Source organism: Myxine glutinosa, chromosome 10, assembly GCF_964187855.1.
Source record: "Myxine glutinosa chromosome 10, kmMyxGlut1.1, whole genome shotgun sequence".
Taxonomy (NCBI): Eukaryota; Metazoa; Chordata; class Myxini; order Myxiniformes; family Myxinidae; genus Myxine; species Myxine glutinosa.
The window spans coordinates 137,169,704-137,186,792 of NC_136270.1; the positions used below are offsets into that span (position 1 = coordinate 137,169,704).

General features: G+C 36.0%; 1 protein-coding gene across 3 annotated transcripts in view; it reads left to right on the forward strand.

Moving 5' to 3' along the window:
• The first annotated feature begins 15,280 nt into the window (after positions 1-15,280).
• The window catches only part of LOC137433733 (uncharacterized), a 295,800-nt gene continuing 293,991 nt past the window's right edge, over positions 15,281-17,089 (forward strand). For 2 of the 3 annotated variants that reach the window (XR_013624832.1, XM_068126007.2), the window contains exon 1: positions 15,281-15,337. The gene's annotated coding sequence lies outside the window, so the exon portion shown is untranslated. The remainder of the gene's footprint in view (positions 15,338-17,089) is intronic. The other variant, XR_010985722.2, reaches the window with a different exon arrangement.

The window sequence follows — 17,089 nt, forward strand, 5'->3', positions numbered from 1 at the left end:
AATTGTTCATTGAATTGTGCTTGTTGCAGTTTAAGCTTCAGTTCTCTGTTTGCCTCTTGGAGCCTCTCAAGTTCCTTGTAGAGCATTTTGTTCTCCTTCTGAAGCTCATCACATCGGTCAGGTTCTTTCTGCTGGTCATCACCTGATTGTACAAACAACAAATGGAACGGATGAAAATATTCAAATATTTATTAATCAGAAGGGGTTGCTGACACTCAAGGTTGATGATAATTGTACTAACCGTCCACATTTATTTCTTCAATTGGAGGACTGGTCTCTTCACAAGGGGCAGCTGGAATACTCATGGATAGTTCCAGGAGGATCTCAGCACCTTGCAACGGATCTGTTCTTGTTCTCTCCCTCTCTTCTTCCACCTTGTTTTTTGTTTCAGCACGCTGCTTAGTACGTAAGTGCCTTTTTTTCTTCTTCACTGAACGCTCCAGCTCTCCATTCTCCATGTACCGCATCAACAAATTAGGAACGAAATCTGGGTCATTGGAGATGCCGTTGGGTTTACCTGAAAGCCAACGAAGCTCTGTTAGAAAACTAAACAAACAAAACAAACCAAAATGACATGCAACTTCTTTTCTTCCTAAAATCAACACAAAGTCAACAACAAAAAAAAAATGTAAATTTCACAAACCTGACAAGAAATGTGTACTACAAACACGAGTGTGCGCTGTTGGGTTCCACTGTTTTCTCCGAATGGCATTTATCCAAGCCGATCGTTTGGGTTCTTTCTCTGCAATTCTATAGAAACTTATTCCCGAGTTCTTTTCAAATATATTTGTGCGATTAACAACACAGCAGCTCACAGGTATTGTCCTTGAAATGGTGTCACGTCAATGATCGTAAAACTTCACCACTTAGAGACGGCCAGCATGGTTGGTGTTTTGCCAACCAAAACAAAGAGCGCGGTCACGTGATCGGGTACGTGACGTCACGGTAAACATCGCTATAGCAAAATATGCAATATATAAATCAAGGAAAATTAAAATTGATAATGGCCATGGGTTTGATGTTGTTCCTATGTTTAAAGGGCTGGTGTCTGCAAGAATAAGGTTAGAGTTTGATTATTATGTGGCGAATGAAAATGTCTAACTCTTTGAGTGCAAATGGTGTATTAATGAAGCCTTATGTGTTGTGAATGAATCGAATTTGGTCTTTCTTTTTTAATAATTACATTAAGAACTGTTTTTTTTTTTTTGTTTTTTTTTTCTCCTGTAAAATTTTGACTTGACCTGGTTTGTTTTTGTGAAATAAATCGTGTTGCAAATTCAATTCTCTCTCTCTCGCTCTCTCTCTCTCTCTCTCTCTCTGTCTCTGTCTCTGTCTCTGTCTCTCTCTCTCTCTCTCTCTCTCTGTCTCTGTCTCTGTCTCTGTCTCCCTCTCTCCCTCTCTCTCTCTCTCTCTGTCGCCACCTATCGGCTGTCGGTGCGCTGGGTGCGGTGTCATGGCGTCTGTTCGTGTCTTGGCATTGTAGCTCCGTGCTCGTGGTTTGTATCTTTACCCTCCCCTTACCTTTTCTCACCTTTGTTCCGTCTTTTTTGTGTCACCCTTCCACGTTATCATCCCTCCCCCCCTCTTGAGAGTGAGAAAGTGAGAGCGCACACGTGGTGAGACCGGTAAAGGTTCCCCCTTAGGGCGGTTCCCTCTTCGGGTTTTTTTCGCCTCGTGTTACAAATCATAATACTTTTTCCGTTTCTTTTTTCGTAAATATTTTTATTTTTCGTTTGTTTACTGGAGCTTTTTGGCTTCATTAACCCTTTATACATTTACCCTTTGTTTAAACGTGGAAACGATGGCGGATAGCTCTCGTTACACGTCTCTTGAAGCGCTAACCCGGAAGCATGGGTTAGTTTGCTCACCTCCGTCGGGAATCGATGTCGAGGCCATTATCCTTGCGGTCGGAGAGATAATCGGTTTGGATAATGTAAAAGCGGCTTCTCGCATGAATAAACATGTGGTAATCTTTGTTTACACAGTGCCCATGGTTGCTCAAATAGTCGAGCACGGGCTCTTCTTTGCTCCCGACATGTTTGTTCAGGTTTGTCCACTCGACACGCCGGCAGTTCGGATTTCTCTCTCTAACGCTCCTCCGTTCCTTAAGAACAAAGACCTGGTTACTGAACTAAACAAACTTGGTTCTGTCATCTCTTCAGTTACAATGGTTCCTGTACGAGGAAAAAATAACCGTTTAAAACACGTCATGTCCTTTCGTCGTTTTGTTTATATGATCTTACCGCGTGGTGTAACCTCTTTAAATGCAGTATTGCCCTTCAAGGTCGAAGGTCACACTTATCGGGTCTTTGTCTCCACAGAGTCTCTTGTTTGTTTTGAGTGTGGTCAATATGGTCATTTAAAGGACTCGTGCCCGAAAAAGTCCACAGATAGAGTCACCAGCCTGAATGGTGATGAACAGCAAGGCTCTACTGAGATCGTTGTCGATGATGTAAACAGTATGGATGGTGCTGATGCAAACCCCATTGTAGACAAATAGAGAACCAGGAAAAGAAGGCTCCCACCTTCTAGCGACCTCAACGAGCCTGATAATAAGGTCTTGGCCAGTCCTCCAACCTTCGCTCAAGTGGTTAGCGAAGGTTATGGTGGAGCGCGACCTCCTCCTCAGCAGTTTCCTCCAGTTGAGGAAATTCCTCAACCTCCCCCGCCTTCAGAATACTCTGAGGGTAATGTGATAAATGCTGAAAATGTATGTGTTGGCCAGACAGCACCTGAGTCTCTCCAGTGTTCTGAGGGTAAACCTCCATGTGAGGTTGAGCCTCCATGTGTGTCCCCTGCTGAAGCTTGTGTTGATTGTGCCACCCCTCCCTCTGTGGGGAGTGGTGAGTGTGTTGGAACTAGTGATCTGTCTGTGGAATCCTCCATTGAGGCAGCTGAGCATTGTCAAGCTCATGGTCAGCAGGGTGATAGTGCTGAAGTCTCAGATTTTCGCGTCGATGAGCCCATTGCCTCGGCAATGGACTGTCAATGCAATGATTGTGACTCTGATGGGAGTTCTTCCGTTGCCTCACTGAGTGATGGTGAGGCCGACTTCTCATCGGAGCATGTCTCTGGAGGCTCCGTCCCTCCTGCTGAAATCGTGGATTTCCTACAAAAAACTTACCGTAAAAAGCGCGTGAAAATCTGCGATTTCTTCGTTGATACTCACGCCTTCATTAGTGGGGCTCAGGAAGTTGTACAACAATCTGCGGCCCTTCATATTTCTGATCAATCACTGAAAAGACTGAAGAAGTACCTTGTCACAGCAAGGAAAGAATTAAACCTGTAATGGCTGTGTTGCTGCCTATGTTTCTATGAACATAGCAAGGTTGAACATTAATGGTGGGCGCAGTCAGCTGCGTCGGTCCCAAACTGTGCAATTAGCCAGGAGGGAAAAGATTGATGTACTTTTATTGCAAGAAACTCGTGCCACTGCAGACTGCATGGCTGATTGGCAGCAACAGCTGATTGGCACTTGGTTTTTTAGTAATACAGATTCTGTGAGTGCGGGTATTGCTTTTTTTGTCAGTTCACGTTTGTCTGTCTCCCCCCCCCCCATCTTTAAGGAAATCGTACCAGGCTATCTAGCCTCTGTAGAGCTTGAATACAATCAGCAACGATTTATGTTTGTTAACGTCTATGCTCCAAGCGATAGCACAGATAGAGGAACTTTTTTTAATCAGTCCTTTAATTTCCTGAGACACCTCTCTTCTGATACGTTGTTGTGCTTAAGGGGTGACTTTAACTGTACTTTAAACCCAACTTTAGATAGGAACAGTGCAGAGCCACATCCAGCTTCAAGTAGGCCTCTTTCCAGTATAATTTCGCGGCATGACCTCAACGATGTATGGCGGCAACAACACCCAAACCTGCAGCAATTTAGCTGGTGTCGGGTTTTACTAAATCTTCTTTCACTTGCTCGTCTTGATAAATTTTATATTCCTAACTCTGCTATCAACCTTGTGACATATACGGCTATTGTCCCTTCAGGCTTCTCTGATCATTCTTTGGTAAAACTGTGCTTTTCTTTTCCTCGTTTCAAACGCCGCACCCTGTATTGGTCCTTTAACACCTCACTTCTGAGCGATCCTTTCTTTAAATCATCCTTTGTGGTTTTTTGGGACAAGGTTGTGGATTTCCAACATCGTTTCCTAAATCTCTGTCAGTGGTGGGACTATGCTAAAGCGCAGATCCGTGTTTTCTGTCAGCAATACAAAACCAATTGCTCTCAAAGTAAACAATTATGTATTGATGCCTTGAAACAAGAAATTCTACGATTGCAGGAAGGTGCTGAGGTCCTCAGTGATGAAAGACGGTGTCAACTCCTCTTTGAAAAACAAACTCTGCTTGAGGAATTAATTCAAGAAAATGGTATTGGTGCCTTAGTCAGGCTGAGAGTGAATGGTTTACTGTCGTCAGACACATGTTGTAAAGATTTCTTTAAGTTTGAGAAGACGACCAAGGCGAGCCAGCAAATGCTTAGTCTTCGGGCTAGTGATGGGCATATTCTTAGTGATAATACGGAGATTGTTCATTTTGTTCGGTCTTATTTTGAGAATGTGTTTTCCTGTAAGTCTAATGATGTGCCTGCAATGCAGAATATTACGACCAATTTACCGCAGATAGATGAGCATCAGCGGCATGTCTTGGATGAGAACATTACTCTCGGTGAACTTAAAACTGCGCTCGATGGCCTTGCTGATCATAAGGCTCCTGGTTTTGATGGGCTACCAGCTGAATTTTATAAAACCTTTTGGGACATGCTTGGTCCTGCTTTGCACTCAGTGTTTTTATACAGTCTGCGTGAGGGATTGTTACCCCTTAGTTGTCGGCGTGCAGTTGTTTGCCTTATCCCTCAGAAAAACGACCTGCAATTGATACAGAACTGGCGCCCAATTTCTCTTCTCTGCACAGATTGCAAGATTTTTGCCAAAATGCTAGCGAACCGTGTAAAGGCTGTTCTAAGCACAGTTATACATCAGGATCAATCGCACTGTGTTATGCACAGATCTATGCACGATAACATCTTTTTGGTACGAGACCTGTGGGATGTGTGTGCATTTCAACAACAACATACCGGTCTCTTTTTTTTATTGACCAAGAAAAGGCTTTTGACTCTGTTAATCATGAGTATTTGTTTCACATTTTAAAGCAATTTGGTTTTGGGGCATCCTTTATTTCATATGTATCCTTATTGTATAATCACATTTTTAGCTTGATCAAAATCAATGATGGTCTCTGTTCACCTTTGCGGATTGGGAGGGGAATTCGGCAAGGCTGTCCCTTATCTGGAATCTTGTACTCTCTTTGCATTGAGCCCCTTTTGATTCGTTTACGATCTTCTCTTATGGGATTTTCAGTGACTCCATCAGAAAATCCCGTTATCATTTCGGCCTATGCTGATGATGTATGTGTTGCTGTTCGCAGCAGTAATGACATTGCTCTGCTATTTGAGTGCCTACGGGTATACTCTCAAGCATGTACAACGCAAATTAATTGGTCGAAATGCAAAGCAGTTTGGGTCGGCGGTACGCCACCTTCTGCCCTTCCAATTCTCCCTATGAATTTGACATGGGAAAAAGGGTGTGAAATACCTCGGTGTTTACCTTGGAACCCCAGGCTTTGTCAAAAGGAATTGGGATGGTTTGCTCCACAAAATCAGCAACAAATTAAACAGATGGAGAGGAATTTTGTCGACCTTGTCTTACCGAGGTCGTGCCCTGGTCATTAACAACCTGGTGGCCCCTCTCTTATGGCATAAAATGATTGCCTTGCAGCCACCTGCAACGTTGGTGTCGTCAATCCAAAAATGTTTACTTGACTTCTTTTGGGATGGCAAACACTGGCTAAAGCCAGAGACTATTTGCCTCCCACTGGCAGAAGGAGGTCATGGGCTTGTGGACATTCTTTGTCGGGTGATGGCCTTCTGAGTCTCTACAGCTCGTCGTTTTATATTTCTGGAGGCCTTGCCCTGGAAATCGACTGCAAACTGTATACTAAAACAAGCCGGCATACTTGGGTACAATTGTGAACTCTTCTTCATGGAGCTGCAACATGTCGATGCTTCGCTGCTCCCTGACTTTTACCAAGATGTCTTGCACATCTGGCGGTCCATTTCAATAACTCGCCAAATGGGGACATACAACAGTGAAAGGTTCCTCCGGGAACCCCTTTTCTACAATGCCTTCTTTCCTGCTATTCCTCGCTCACGTGTCTTTGTGCAACGTTTTGTGAGTGCTGGCGTGAAAACGACTCGGGACCTTCGTGACTGTAACAGGAACAGTTGGTTCTCCACAGGACATCTTCAAGTAAGAACTGGCATCAGATCTTTGAGGAGCGTAGCCAAGGTCCTACAGGAAATCCTGTGTGTTTTTAGGCACCTGGGCCTGAGCTCAACCGCCAACATTGGTGACCACCATACACCACCACAGATCTGTGCTAGCTCTAGCCTGCCAGCTGATAGCGCCACAACATCTATCTTGCTATCCTCATCGCCACTTTCCAGCAAGGATAAAAAGAGACTGTATCGTTTGTGTATCTCAGTTCGGTTTCCCTCGTTACAGCCTCTTTCTTTTGGGGCTCGATGGAAAGAGAAACTGCCTTCTGGGTCTCCCTCCCATCCGCAATGGTCTGCAATGTATGTTTCACCGATTGTTAAAAGGACTGGTGATATTGCTTGGAGACTCGCCCATATGGTGTCGCCCTCCAATGTTTTATTACATCGTTTTAATGAGGATAATTCAGTGGAATGCCCCTTTTGTATGATTTCTGAAGACCTTTTCCATGCTTACGTAGATTGTGCAAGACTTTCTCCCTTCTTTGGTTTTTTATCAACTTTTTTTAATCGTATGAACTTTTCTTTTTCTACACGTGTTTTTATCTTTGGAACACCACTTAGTTATAAAAAACGCTCTGAGACTGCTCTTGCTAATTTCTTAATTTCTATTGGAAAATTTGCAATCTACAAAACAAGAAAAGCAAAGCTCCTGGCAAATGCTGATATTTTATGTGATGTGGTAATTGTGTTTAAGGCTCTGGTCATGGCAAGGTTACGCTTGGAATTTTCTTTTTGCCAAATGAAAGATGATTTACAAACCTTTGTGGCAAAATGGTGTGCAAAGGGTGGGTTTTGTAAACTTGATCATGGTTTGTTAAGTTTTTTATTTTAGTGGTTGGTGTTTTTATTGTTGTTGTTTGGCTGCACATGTTTTGAATTGTGGTGACTTTATTATTTGCATGACTTGTGTGGTTTTCTTACCTTTATAATAAAAGAGCTTCAAAAGTCAAAGTCTCTCTCTCTCTCTCTCTCTCTCTCTCTCTCTCTCTCCCCCTCTCCCTCTCTCTCTCTCGCTCTCCGTGCCGTGGGCTTGTTCGAGAGAACTGTCCGGGGCTATAAAACAACAACACCAACAACACCATGGCCTTTTGACATGGATTTACATCCACTTCTCCCTGAGAATTAGGTGGACAATAAAGATCCTATGGTCTCCAGCGCTTCCTCAGAGATGGCATGAACAAGTAATGTTAATAATTATGGGATGTAGATGTAGATTCCAATGACCAATCATGCGAGTGGACAAATTAATGAGACAAATCCATGAATGGATGTGCAATATTAAATAAATACTTTATTCCAAGTGTAACTTGACCCGATTCCAAATAAAGTAGATTCCTATCGGAAGGTTAAATGAACTGAATTAATGGATGAAGTTAACGTTATTGAGTCTGCACAGTGAGTGAGTCAAGCTAATGAATGTGGTGATGGTGATAACGTGCAAACTATTACCCCTAATACAATACTAATCTGTAAGGACCCAAATTATTCCCATCTTCTTGTGGGGTCAACCGAGTAGATAGATGGGGTTGGTGGGGTTGGGTGGTTTTGAGTGTGGGGGGCGGGGGGGAGGGTTTGGGAGGTTGTTGGGGTTTGGGAGGTTGGTGGGGGGGGGGGGGGGAGGTTTGGGGGTTCGGTGGGGTTGCGTGGGTTTAGATTGGAGGGAGGTTTGGGGGGGTTTAGATTATAGGGAGGTTTGGGGGGTTGGTGGGATTTGGGAGGTTTGGGGAGTTAGACCGAACTCTACATGAGACGGTTTCGCCCAAAACAAGGTATTCTGTAGATTTCATGATTAAAAACCTTTACAGATAATATACTTGATCACAGAAACGTGATTTTGTGATTGATGATGTTTCCCTGTTGATTAATCATGGAAACAGCGGAAAATAAACGAGGAAAATAAACTACAAAACCGGAAAAACCGAAAAAGGCACTAAAAATGTAATAACACCTCAGTGGTGGACAGTGATCTTCATTTTAATCATCTATTTACCTTTACCTGTTTGTATAGATCTTCATTTTATTCATCTTTTTACCTTTACCTGTTTCTATAGTTACATACACTACATGGCCAAAAGTATGTGGACACCTGAACATCACACCTGCATGTGCTCGTCGAACATCTCTTTCCAAAATCATGGGCATTAATATGGAGTTGGTCCCCCCCCTTGCTGCTATAACAGCCTCCACTCTTCTGGGAAGGCTTTCCACAAGATGTTGGAACATTGCTGCGGTGATTTGCTTCCATTCAGCCGCAAGAGCATTAGTGAGGTCGGGCACTGATGTTGGGCGATTAGGCCTGGCTTGCAGTCGGCGTTTCAATTCATCCCAAAGGTGTTCGATGGAGTTGAGGTCAGGGGTCTGTGCAGGCCAGTCAAGTTCTTCCACACCGATCTCGACAAACCATTTCTGTATGGACCTCGCTTTGTGCACGGGGGCATTGTCATGCTGAAACGGGAAAGGGCCTTCCCCAAACTGTTGCCACAAAGTTGGAAGCACACAATCATCTAGAATGTCATTGTATGTATGCGTTAAGATTTCCCTTCACTGGAACTAAGGGGCCTAGCCTGAACCATGAAAAACAGCCCCAGACCATTATTCCTCCTCCACCAAACTTTACAGCTGCACGATGCATTCGGGCAGGTAGCATTCTCCTGGCATCCGCCAAACACAGAATCGTCCATCAGATTGCCAGATGGTGAAGCGTGATTCATCACTCCAGAGAACACGTTTCCACTGCTCCAGAGTCCAATGGTGGCGAGCTTTACACCACTCCAGCTGACGCTTGGCATTGCTCATGGTGATCTTAGGCTTGTGTGTGGCTGCTCCACCATGGAAACCCATTTTATGAAGCTCCCAGCAAACAGTTGTTGTGCTGACGTTGCTTCCAGAGGCAGTTTGGAACTCGGTAGTGAGTGTAGCAACCGAGGACAGTGGATTTTTATGGGCTACGTGTTTCAGCACTTGGCGGACCCATTCTGTGAGCTTGTGTGGCCTACCACTTCGTGGCTGAGCTGTTGTTGCTCCTAGACGTTTCCACTTCACAATAACAGCATTTACAGTTGACTGGGGCAGCTCTAGCAGGGCAGAAATTTGACGAACTGACTTGTTGGAAAGGTGGCATCCTATGACAGTGCCACGTTGAAAGTCACTGAGCTCTTCAGTACGGCCCTTTCTACTGCCAATGTTTGTCTATGGTGATTGCATGGCTGTGTGCTTGATTCACTGGTCAACAGCCAAATTGGTTCTGACTTATTTTCAACTGTTTCTAACTAATTTTGTGCCCACAAATCCGAATCTGACCTTAAAATTTTGCTATCACGTAACCTTGACGTAGTACATCATTAGTGTGGAAAAAATCCTTACAGCATGCAAATTTCTTGATTAAGTCTCAATAAATCTATTTATTGTCACAAAAAAGAATATGAACTTAGTTTTTATTTACATCACATAAAAAAATGTAAATCTCCAAAAATAATATGAACTTTATAAAATATCACAAAAAATAATATGAACTTTAAGTTTTTTATTTGCATCACATAAAAAATGTAAATCTCCAAAAATAATATGAACTTTATAAAATATCACAAAAAATAATATGAACTTTAAGTTTTTATTTGCATCACATAAAAAATGTAAATCTCCAAAAATAATATGAACTTTATAAAATATCACAAAAAATAATATGAACTTTAAGTTTTTATTTGCATCAAATAAAAAATGTAAATCTCCAAAAATAATATGAACTTTATAAAATATCACAAAAAATAATATGAACTTTAAGTTTTTATTTGCATCAAATAAAAAATGTAAATCTCCAAAAATAATATGAACTTTATAAAATATCACAAAAAATAATATGAACTTTAAGTTTTTATTTGCATCAAATAAAAAATGTAAATCTCCAAAAATAATATGAACTTTATAAAATATCACAAAAAATAATATGAACTTTAAGTTTTTATTTGCATCACATAAAAAAATGTAAATCTCCAAAAATAATATGAACTTTATAAAATATCACAAAAAATAATATGAACTTTAAGTTTTTATTTGCATCAAATAAAAAATGTAAATCTCCAAAAATAATATGAACTTTATAAAATATCACAAAAAATAATATGAACTTTAAGTTTTTATTTGCATCAAATAAAAAATGTAAATCTCCAAAAATAATTTGAACTTTATAAAATATCACAAAAAATAATATGAACTTTAAGTTTTTATTTGCATCACATAAAAAATGTAAATCTCCAAAAATAATATGAACTTTATAAAATATCACAAAAAATAATATGAACTTTAAGTTTTTATTTGCATCAAATAAAAAATGTAAATCTCCAAAAATAATATGAACTTTATATAATATCACAAAAAATAATATGAACTTTATAAAATATCACAAAAAATAATATGAACTTTAAGTTTTTTATTTGCATCACATAAAAAATGTAAATCTCCAAAAATAATATGAACTTTATAAAATATCACAAAAAATAATATGAACTTTAAGTTTTTATTTGCATCACATAAAAAATGTAAATCTCCAAAAATAATATGAACTTTATAAAATATCACAAAAAATAATATGAACTTTAAGTTTTTATTTGCATCAAATAAAAAATGTAAATCTCCAAAAATAATATGAACTTTATAAAATATCACAAAAAATAATATGAACTTTAAGTTTTTATTTGCATCAAATAAAAAATGTAAATCTCCAAAAATAATATGAACTTTATAAAATATCACAAAAAATAATATGAACTTTAAGTTTTTATTTGCATCAAATAAAAAATGTAAATCTCCAAAAATAATATGAACTTTATAAAATATCACAAAAAATAATATGAACTTTAAGTTTTTATTTGCATCACATAAAAAAATGTAAATCTCCAAAAATAATATGAACTTTATAAAATATCACAAAAAATAATATGAACTTTAAGTTTTTATTTGCATCAAATAAAAAATGTAAATCTCCAAAAATAATATGAACTTTATAAAATATCACAAAAAATAATATGAACTTTAAGTTTTTATTTGCATCAAATAAAAAATGTAAATCTCCAAAAATAATTTGAACTTTATAAAATATCACAAAAAATAATATGAACTTTAAGTTTTTATTTGCATCACATAAAAAATGTAAATCTCCAAAAATAATATGAACTTTATAAAATATCACAAAAAATAATATGAACTTTAAGTTTTTATTTGCATCACATAAAAAATGTAAATCTCCAAAAATAATATGAACTTTATAAAATATCACAAAAAATAATATGAACTTTAAGTTTTTATTTGCATCAAATAAAAAATGTAAATCTCCAAAAATAATATGAACTTTATAAAATATCACAAAAAATAATATGAACTTTAAGTTTTTATTTGCATCAAATAAAAAATGTAAATCTCCAAAAATAATATGAACTTTATAAAATATCACAAAAAATAATATGAACTTTAAGTTTTTATTTGCATCAAATAAAAAATGTAAATCTCCAAAAATAATATGAACTTTATAAAATATCACAAAAAATAATATGAACTTTAAGTTTTTATTTGCATCACATAAAAAAATGTAAATCTCCAAAAATAATATGAACTTTATAAAATATCACAAAAAATAATATGAACTTTAAGTTTTTATTTGCATCAAATAAAAAATGTAAATCTCCAAAAATAATATGAACTTTATAAAATATCACAAAAAATAATATGAACTTTAAGTTTTTATTTGCATCAAATAAAAAATGTAAATCTCCAAAAATAATTTGAACTTTATAAAATATCACAAAAAATAATATGAACTTTAAGTTTTTATTTGCATCACATAAAAAATGTAAATCTCCAAAAATAATATGAACTTTATAAAATATCACAAAAAATAATATGAACTTTAAGTTTTTATTTGCATCACATAAAAAATGTAAATCTCCAAAAATAATATGAACTTTATAAAATATCACAAAAAATAATATGAACTTTAAGTTTTTATTTGCATCAAATAAAAAATGTAAATCTCCAAAAATAATATGAACTTTATAAAATATCACAAAAAATAATATGAACTTTAAGTTTTTATTTGCATCAAATAAAAAATGTAAATCTCCAAAAATAATTTGAACTTTATAAAATATCACAAAAAATAATATGAACTTTAAGTTTTTATTTGCATCACATAAAAAATGTAAATCTCCAAAAATAATATGAACTTTATAAAATATCACAAAAAATAATATGAACTTTAAGTTTTTATTTGCATCAAATAAAAAATGTAAATCTCCAAAAATAATATGAACTTTATATAATATCACAAAAAATAATATGAACTTTATAAAATATCACAAAAAATAATATGAACTTTAAGTTTTTATTTGCATCACATAAAAAATGTAAATCTCCAAAAATAATATGAACTTTATAAAATATCAAAAAAATAATATGAACTTTAAGTTTTTATTTGCATCACATAAAAAATGTAAATCTCCAAAAATAATATGAACTTTATAAAATATCACAAAAAATAATATGAACTTTAAGTTTTTATTTGCATCACATAAAAAAATGTAAATCTCCAAAAATAATATGAACTTTATAAAATATCACAAAAAATAATATGAACTTTAAGTTTTTATTTGCATCACATAAAAAAATGTAAATCTCCAAAAATAATATGAACTTTATAAAATATCACAAAAAATAATATGAACTTTAAGTTTTTATTTGCATCAAATAAAAAATGTAAATCTCCAAAAATAATATGAACTTTATAAAATATCACAAAAAATAATATGAACTTTAAGTTTTTATTTGCATCAAATAAAAAATGTAAATCTCCAAAAATAATATGAACTTTATAAAATATCACAAAAAATAATATGAACTTTAAGTTTTTATTTGCATCAAATAAAAAATGTAAATCTCCAAAAATAATATGAACTTTATAAAATATCACAAAAAATAATATGAACTTTAAGTTTTTATTTGCATCAAATAAAAAATGTAAATCTCCAAAAATAATATGAACTTTATATAATATCACAAAAAATAATATGAACTTTAAGTTTTTATTTGCATCAAATAAAAAATGTAAATCTCCAAAAATAATTTGAACTTTATAAAATATCACAAAAAATAATATGAACTTTAAGTTTTTATTTGCATCACATAAAAAATGTAAATCTCCAAAAATAATATGAACTTTATAAAATATCACAAAAAATAATATGAACTTTAAGTTTTTATTTGCATCAAATAAAAAATGTAAATCTCCAAAAATAATATGAACTTTATATAATATCACAAAAAATAATATGAACTTTATAAAATATCACAAAAAATAATATGAACTTTAAGTTTTTATTTGCATCACATAAAAAATGTAAATCTCCAAAAATAATATGAACTTTATAAAATATCAAAAAAATAATATGAACTTTAAGTTTTTATTTGCATCACATAAAAAATGTAAATCTCCAAAAATAATATGAACTTTATAAAATATCACAAAAAATAATATGAACTTTAAGTTTTTATTTGCATCAAATAAAAAATGTAAATCTCCAAAAATAATATGAACTTTATAAAATATCACAAAAAATAATATGAACTTTAAGTTTTTATTTGCATCAAATAAAAAATGTAAATCTCCAAAAATAATATGAACTTTATAAAATATCACAAAAAATAATATGAACTTTAAGTTTTTATTTGCATCAAATAAAAAATGTAAATCTCCAAAAATAATTTGAACTTTATAAAATATCACAAAAAATAATATGAACTTTAAGTTTTTATTTGCATCACATAAAAAATGTAAATCTCCAAAAATAATATGAACTTTAAGTTTTTATTTACGTCACATTAAAAGTGCTTCTGAACTTTACTTTCGCGTTTGTAGGAGCAATCACTTTCACGCTGTAAGGTCCAACAGTAGTCGCCCATCATGTTTGGACTGAATAGGCCTTGATATCGAGTCTCCATGATGGCAATTTCCCGGTGAAACCTTTCTCCATGTTCATCACTGACATCGCCAAGATTTTGTGGAAAGAAGTCCAGATGAGAATGGAAGAAATGTATCTTGAGTGACATTCGAGCACCGAGCGCCTGGTAACTCTTCAACATCTTCTCCACAAGCTCTTCATAATTTGGTGCTCGGAAATTTCCAAGGTAATTGTGAGGAAGAGCCACAAAGCTATCCCAAGCAACACTTTCCAGCTCAGATAGTCTCGTTACAAAGTCCTGATTGGTGAGTACAAGACGAATTTGAGGACCATTGAAAACACCCGCCTTTACTTTGGCCTCAAATACAATGCCTTGGACCTTCACTAGCACCATCTTGATCCATGGCCTTCACAAAGTTGTTCATCAAACCAAGTTTCAAATGAAGTGGTGGTAAGAATACCTTCTCAGGATCAACAAGAGGTTTGTGAATTTCAAATGAAGTGGTATTCCTATGGTATACTAGTTCTCAAAACCTGGATGTGCTCGTGAAACGTGGATATCATAATCGAAATCTACAGGTTCATGTTGGTTAGAATCACCTCAAAATATACGAGAACCATAAAACTTTTAAAATTTTGTTGACCAGTGTTATATATATATATATACCTGTCAGCAATAGGTGTGGCTGAAAGCCAAATCCACTAATTAGAAGGGGTGTCCGCATACTTTTGGTCATGTTGTGTATTTAAGATTAACTTCACCTTTGACTTTGAAGATGTAAAATATGAAATTTATGAAATAAACATTCCATGGTACGTGCTGCTGTAACAAGAATGGTAAACATGGTGTGACGAGTGTAAATTCTTATCGCCGATAACAGAGCCCAATTGTGGTGATGGGGGTTGTTTCCATTCCCAAACAGGTTTGTGGTGACTACCTGTGTATAACCACAATACATTCCATGTCCGTTCCCCCAACGCCCTCCGTCCCCTAAAAGGTCTTCACATGAAACAAGAGGGTAGACGTGCACCATGAAAAGGTTCCAATCCGAAGGTAAGCTCTTACCTGTCTGCATTTACCTTGTCATCCGAGGATGTTTTTGTTACCGGTTCGAGTACCGTTACTTGTTATAATTGTATGACGTCATAGTTTGCTCTACGTTAAAAATGATTGTGGTGCGAGGTGAATGTCATGTTCATATCTCAGGTTCGTCCGTTTGATTTTATTCTTCATGAATACTCAACATGAACCAAACATTCACCTTCTTATTCACCAATAACCACACATTCACCTACTTATTCACCAATAACCACACATTCACCGACTTATTCACCAATAACCACACATTCACCGACTTATTCACCAATAACCACACATTCACCGACTTATTCACCAATAACCACACATTCACCGACTTATTCACCAATAACCACACATTCACCGACTTATTCACCATGAACCACACATTCACCTACTTATTCACCAATAACCACACATTCACCTACTTATTCACCATGAACCACACATTCACCTACTTATTCACCAATAACCACGCATTCACGTACTTATTCACCAATAACCACACATTCACCTTCTTATTCACCAAGATCCACACATTCACCTTCTTATTCACCAAGAACCACACATTCACCTACTTATTCACCAATAACCACACATTCACCTACTTATTCACCAATAACCACACATTCACCTACTTATTCACCAATAACCACACATTCACCTACTTATTCACCAATAACCACACATTCACCTACTTATTCACCAATAACAACACATTCACCTACTTATTCACCAATAACCACACATTCACCTACTTATTCACCAATAACCACACATTCACCTACTTATTCACCAATAACCACACATTCACCTTCTTATTCACCAATAACCACACATTCACCTACTTATTCACCAATAACCACACATTCACCTACTTATTCACTAATAACCACACATTCACCTACTTATTCACCAATAACCACACATTCACCTTCTTATTCACCAATAACCACACATTCACCTACTTATTCACCAATAACCACACATTCACCAACTTATTCACCAATAACCACACATTCACCTACTTATTCACCAATAACCACACATTCACGTACTTATTCACCATGAACCACACATTCACCTTCTTATTCACCATGAACCACACATTCACCCACTTATTCACCATGAACCACACATTCACCTTCTTATTCACCAATAACCACACATTCACCTACTTATTCACCATGAACTACACATTCACCTACTTATTCACCATTAACTACACATTCACCTACTTATTCACCATGAACCACACATTCACCCACTTATTCACCAATAACCACACATTCACCCACTTATTCACCAATAACCACACATTCACCTACTTATTCACCATGAACCAAACATTCACCTTCTTATTCACCATGAACCACACATTCACCCACTTATTCACCAATAACCACACATTCACCTTCTTATTCACCATGAACCACACATTCACCCACTTATTCACCATGAACCACACATTCACCCACTTATTCACCAATAACCACACATTCACCCACTTATTCACCAATAACCACACATTCACCCACTTATTCACCAATAACCACACATTCACCTACTTATTCACCATGACCCACACATTCACCCACTTATTCACCAATAACCACACATTCACCCACTTATTCACCAATAACCACACATTCACCCACTTATTCACCAATAACCACACATTCACCTACTTATTCACCATGAACCACACATTCACCCACTTATTCACCA